Source organism: Microtus oregoni, unplaced genomic scaffold (genome assembly GCF_018167655.1).
Source record: "Microtus oregoni isolate MIOR12 unplaced genomic scaffold, Mior012 000002F_ref0000024, whole genome shotgun sequence".
In the NCBI taxonomy this organism is placed as follows: Eukaryota; Metazoa; Chordata; class Mammalia; order Rodentia; family Cricetidae; genus Microtus; species Microtus oregoni.
In genome coordinates, this window is record NW_024543061.1 from 63,514,389 (window position 1) to 63,520,708 (window position 6,320).

Genomic DNA, 6,320 nt, shown 5'->3' on the forward strand with positions numbered 1-6,320 from the left:
GGCTCCCTTAACACATCTCAAGTGTAAGAAATCCTGCCAGTAAGCAGCGTGCAATGGTACACGTCTCTCTACTGACTGCGTTTGGGAGTCAGGGATAGGTAGATACCTGTGAGTTCAAAGCTATGCAGTGAGAATCAAAAAGAGACAGAGTTTCTGTGTGCAATGGTTCTGGCTATCTTAGAACTTACTTTGTAGCCCAGGCTGGTCTCACAGAGATCCATCTACCTAGGCCTCCTGAGTGCTGGAATTAAAGGCATGTGTCACCTTTAACCAGCTGAAATTTGAATTCTTGATATTATCAATTGAAATTTTTTTTTTTTTTTTTTTGACACAGGGTTTCTCTGTAGTTTTGCAGCCTGTCTTGGAACTAGCACTTGTAGACCAGGCTCTCACAGAAATCTGCCCATCTCTGACTCCCAAGTGCTGGGATTAAAGGCCACCAACTGTCCTATTTCAATCAGAATTCCCCCCTAAAGGTTCACATCCTGTATTAATGGGCGTGTGTCTTGGTTCATATCCCTGTGGATGGCTGATCAGTCTTTTAAGCCCTTTACTCTCTGGTTCACACCTTATCACATAGAGGAAGTCATGTAAGGCTTCTGAACACTATGAAGTAAATTCTATTATCTTTTTCTCTGATGAGGAAACTGAGTCAAAAAGCAGTTACAAAAGTAGTGATTTACCTAAATTCTCAGTTAGCAAGCTTCAAAGCTGATGTATGAGTACATGAGCCTCATGTACCACGTTCCATACAATATATTAGTCTTTAAAAAACGTCTATTTGAGGCGGATGCTGGTGGTGCATGCCTTTAATCCCAGCACTTGGGAGACAGAGGCAGGCGGCTCTCTGTGAATTCGAGGTCAGCCTGGTCTAAAAGTGAGTCCAGAACAGCTATGACTGCTACACAGAGAAACCCTGTTTTGAAAAACAAAGACTATTTGATCAGAAGTTCAAAAACATCCTCTGCAGCCGGGCGGTGGTGGCGCACGCCTTTAATCCCAGCACTTGGGAGGCAGAGGCAGGTGGATCTCTGTGAGTTCGAGACCAGCCTGGTCTACAGAGCTAGTTCCAGGACAGGCTCCAAAGCCACAGAGAAACCCTGTCTCCGAAAACCAAAAAACAAAACAAAACAAAACAAAAAAAAACTCCTCTGCTATGTAATGACTCAGGACTAGCGTAGGCTACATGAAACCTCCTTTCAATAGGACAAAGAAAAAGCTTCTAAGGAAAGCGACATTAATTCCTCGTGGAGAACTGCAGGGCCTGGAGGGATGACTGCTTAGGAGGAAGTACCTCTCTCCCAGAGGACCTAGGCTTACTTCACAGCATCCAAGGAGGCTCATAACCCCCTGCACTATCTCCAGGGGTCCGGTGCTCTCTTCTGAACTCTGGAACACCTGACGTCACAGGTACACAAAATAAAACACATACACAAAATAAAAACTGAAAATCTTCATTTTTTATTTATTTTTTAGGTTTTTCAAGAGGGTTTCTCTGTAGCTTTGGAGCCTGTCCTGGAACTCACTCTGTAGGCCAGGCTGGCCTTGAACTCATAGAGAGCCACCCGCCTCTGTTTCCTTAGTTGTCACCACTGCCCAGCAAAAACTGGAAATCTTAAAAACCAACCACATGCGTCTTATTACGGAAGGATGGATCCTTACATTTTAATTTTGAAAAAAGCAAAACCAAACTGATGAGAGTGTGGACAGGGGCTTGGGTGCCACACGTGTGGTGGGCAGAGGACAACTTTGTTCTCTTTCCAGGGATCACACTCAGGTCACCAGGCTTTCATGACAAACGCCTAAACTGTTTGAGCCTTCTAAAAAGAGGCTCTTGATCCCCCGCTCCCCAATCAACACCATCCTTACCAGAAAGCAGAGGGGGAAGGAATGCAAGCGCCTCCTCCTGCTTTTGGTCTTAACAGAACCAAGCCAGGCTTGCTGTTCTTTTCCCCTTCTTTTTCTTCATGTATTTATTGGGCACGTGTGTCAACGCACGTGGTTCCCTACACGTGTGGAGGTCAGAGGACAGCGTGTTGGAGTTGGTTCTTCTACTGTGTGGGTTCCGGGAATCAACTCTGGTCAACATGCTTTTTGGCAGGTGCTTCTCACTGGCCCCTGAAAACTACAGATCATTACATTAGCAAAACCCACATAACCACTAATATACACAGTAAAAACTGAAGAAAATTAAAATAAAAACTACTTAGCGTATTTATAGCCATGCATGCATATACACACACAAATAAGTATCACACGTTTGTTTGTTTTTTGAGCAGCCAGTGTTCTTAATCACTGAGTAATCTCTCTACTCCTAGAAACATATTTTAAAAATGCCTATTTGATCATATTAGGCAAATTATTATATTGTAATTTTACTAAAAAACAGTTTATGTCTATATGCGTGTGCCTGAGTGTATGTTATGTGCATTGTGAGCATGTAGGGGCCCGAGAAAAGAAGAGGTCTCAGATCCCCAGATCTGGGGTTACAGAGTGTTGTGAGCTGCCACGTGTGTGCTGGGACCTGAATCCATATCCTCTGCCAGAGAAATGTTCTTAACTGCATCTCTCTAGCTCCTGAAATGTAATTTTCTTATTCAAATACAGACGTATAAAAGCAACTGAGCTGGGCGGTAGTGGCGCACGCCTTTAATCCCAGCACTTGGGAGGCAGTGGCAGTTGGGCGTCTGTGAGTTCAAGGCCAGGCTGGTCTACAAAGCTAGTTCCAATAAAATAAAATTATTTTTTGAAAGGATTTATTTTGGCTCACACGGAATGAAGTAAAATGACTCTTTGAAACGCCAAGCAATATTCTATTATGTAGAGTTACTATAAATTCTTTTTTATTTAGTTTGCTTCTATAAAGGTGCTACAACCAGCTGGGCAGTGGTGGTACACAACTTTAATCCCAGCACTTGGGAGGTAGAGGCAGGAGGATCTAAGGTGGGTTCAGTTTGTACACGTGTGGGCCCTGCACATGAGTGCCTGTGTCCTTAGAGGTGCTCGGTTCTTCTGGAGTTACAGGCAGTGAGTACTGGACATGGGAGCCTCTATGAGAGCCTACGCTTTGTATTTATCACGTCTATAGACCCTAGCCTTTCCATTGTATACTGCTTCTACCTCGAACCCCTGCCCTACAAATGGGATACACCAGAAGTGCTGAAACTTTAGAGAAACCATCCAACACAGACCCAGGAAGATATGCAGATGCAGGCTGGGCCTGGAATGGAGTTTAGGCTAGCCTCAAACTTGTGACAACCCTCCTGTCTCAGCCTCAGAAGTGTTGGGGATTATAGATGTGGGCCACTATGTGGAGCTCTTTTGGTCTGTCTCATGGAGCTCAGTTGGTGGAATGTTTGCCTCAGTGCTTAGTAACACTGGATGGATGGGTAACACTGTGTGCGGGTAACAGTGGACAAGTGGGGCTGGAGAGATGCCCCGCAGTTACAAGCGGTCCTGCTCTTGCCAAGGAGCCGAGTTCGGATCCCAGCAACCATAATCAGGCATCTCACAATCACCATCACTCCAGCTCTGACCTCCAAGAACACCTGCACCCCACACAGAGATACATAATTTAAAAAATAAAATATAAAAAGTTATCTTGAAACAAAAGCACCAACACCAGAGCAACTGTGCCCACAGGCCTGTAATCCCAGCACGTGGGCAGGTTGAGGCAGGATTAGAGCTTAAACATTTTTTTTTGTCTGCATGTATATGTATTGTATGTGTGCCTTGTAACTATGGAGGTCAGAAGAGGACATTAGTTCCCCTGGGACCGGCATCATAGATGGTTGTGAGTGCCTTATGCAGGAGCTAGGAATTGAACCTGGGTCCTCTGGAAGAGCAGGTGCTTTTAACTGCTGAACCAACAGACCAGCCAGGATCAGAAGCTTAAAGGTTTTTTTCTTTTCTTTTTTTTTGAGACAATGTTTCTCTGTCCCGGAACTCCACTCTGTAGACCAGGCTGGCCTCAAACTCAAGAGATTCCTCTGCCTTTGCCTCTACATAGTCAGTTTGAGGCCAGCCTGGACTACCTGTCTTATAACAACCTCCCCCTCCCCCAACTGACTAGTAGTATAGGCTGGCCTTGAACTCCTGATCTTCCTGGTTCCTTCTCCCCAGTATTGGGACTGTACTTGCCACAATATAGGGCTTGTGCTTCCTTGGACCAACTGAGCTATCGCTGTCACTTCCTCTTTCCTTTTAAAAACAGGGTCTCAGAAGGTAGTCTAGTTGGCCTTGAACTCCAGATCCTCCTCTGTAAACACAAGGAGTGCCCCCACGCTGGAGGAAATGCATCCTTAAAAACTGGACACTGGAGTGTGGGGAGGGAAACGGCTTCACCGGGCTTCACTCCTGGCAATTTGAGAACGGCTATGTTTTCACCATTCAAGCCAATGATGTTCTAGGGGTTCTGGAGCCATTTGCGTTTAACACCTGACTTAAAATAGTTCTAGTCTGAGTTATGTGAACTCAGACACAGACAGTATCTTCCAGCCATAGTTACGCTCCACAAGACACAATGACAGTGCTATGCGGAATTGCTAGAAGACTCAAAGGTGATAAGACATGCAGAAGTGTGAAGGTTTAGTGCCTGCACATTGCACGTGTGATGTAACCGTATGTACACAGAACTTAATGGAGCAGCATATATTTAGCCAGAAGACAAATGGCATGACTATCTAAAAGTAGTTATCAAACTGCAATCTTTTTGAGTAATTCAATTATTAAATAAGCAATTTTTTTGCCTTATCATTTTATATTAGAACACAACTGGAGAAAAGTAAGCCAGAGGCTGAAATATGTAGCGTGTGACTGGATGGGTAGAAGAGATAGGCTACCCTGGTGGTATTTCCTGTCCCAGAATGGAGATTATTCTGTAAGGAGTAGAAGGATGTGCTGAGAGAACATTCCGTCCCTCCTGTGGCAATCAGGATAAAATGTTTTCTAGAAATATGGCTTGACTTTAGCACAAAGGTCAAAAATGATAATTTATAGGCATGTCAAGGAAAAAAACAACCATACTTTGTACCCTTTGTATATGTACGGTTTTAAAGAGCATCTCCACATAAATCGTTTCCCTCGGTGACTGCGACATCCATATTAGTAGGCAGGTCAGAGTATCCAAGTCCCCTCCTGGGTGACTCTGACTCCAGAAACAAGGGCCTTGCACGAGTTAACGGAGCCAGAACTAACACAAGACTCCATCTCCCGATGCTTATTTCTCTACAAGCTCGTCTATCCTTTTATACATCCACTGACCCAAGAAACAACCACTGACCTCCAGGATAAGAGTAAACTTTAACTTCACGCTGGTCTCCATAACCCTTTATAAGCTGTCTGGAAGAGAAAGAGAAGCCATCAAAGACGTTTGAGAAAACCGGGAATGCTCATCTAGGAGGAGATCATAGTACAATGGGAGGTCTGCGTGGCCGTTAGCGTGGACGCTGGCACCGGCAGTGCCCGGGAGCCTAGGGTCAGCGACCCGCGGAGTGCGGGGATCCGCGCTCCTCCTTAACCCGCGCCGGGAGGCGGTGGCCGCGGCGGCGGGAGGGGGAGGGGCGCGAAGCGCGGCGCCGAGGCCGGGGAGGAGCCGGGGCCTGCAGCGGAGCCGAGCCGAGCCCGAGCCGAGCCCCGACGCGCTCCGTCCGCCTGCCGGCTCCCGGGAACCCCGACCCGCCGGCCGGAGCTTCATTGGTGGCAGCGCGGGGAGCCCCAAGCGCGGGGAAGCGCGGCGGACCGGGGACGCGACTTGGGAGGCGCTGCCGCCCTAGAGCTGGTGACGGGAGCCGGGACCGCGGCCTCCGGGACCCTGCTGCCCAGGCCGGCCGGGCGGGAGCGAGAGTGCGTGGACCCCACCCTCGAGACAACCGGCGCCCGGACCTGCTCCCTCTCCCGTGGGAGGGAAGACCCTCCCCACTGCCGGGACCGCCAGAAGAGATCGCCGCAGGGCACGCGCTGTCCCTCCCACGCTGGCTCTGGAGGAGACCCCCAGAAGTCGGGAAGGGTAGTGGGACTTGAAGGACCCGGAGTGAGACCGTCTCCACTCCTCACCGCACTCCAGACAGTTCGGGACTTTGGAGGCAGAGGGAAAGGGAGCCATGCCTGTGGAGTAGGCACCCCGCATCCCACCCAGTACTCACCGCCGAGAGGCGTCCTGACACGCACAAGCCAGGACTCTCCGGGGAACCGGCAGCAATCGGTTCCAGTTTGCTGGAGAGTGGAGGACCTCGCCCCTCAACTTCTGTGCACCTAGACAGTGGACCCGGGCAGAGCCCCTCCGCTCAGATCTCCAGCAGACGGAAAGAGCCTTCAGCCCC

At 48.4% G+C, this 6,320-nt stretch overlaps 1 long non-coding RNA gene across 1 annotated transcript; it reads right to left on the minus strand.

The window, feature by feature from the left end:
* Positions 1-1,481: 1,481 nt before the first annotated feature.
* Positions 1,482-6,272, minus strand: LOC121437411. The gene is made up of 3 exons (XR_005972965.1): positions 6,144-6,272; positions 5,282-5,340; positions 1,482-2,125 (listed from the first exon to the last, which is right to left on the minus strand). It is a non-coding gene; the product is annotated as an uncharacterized LOC121437411 (long non-coding RNA).
* Positions 6,273-6,320: the final 48 nt, after the last annotated feature.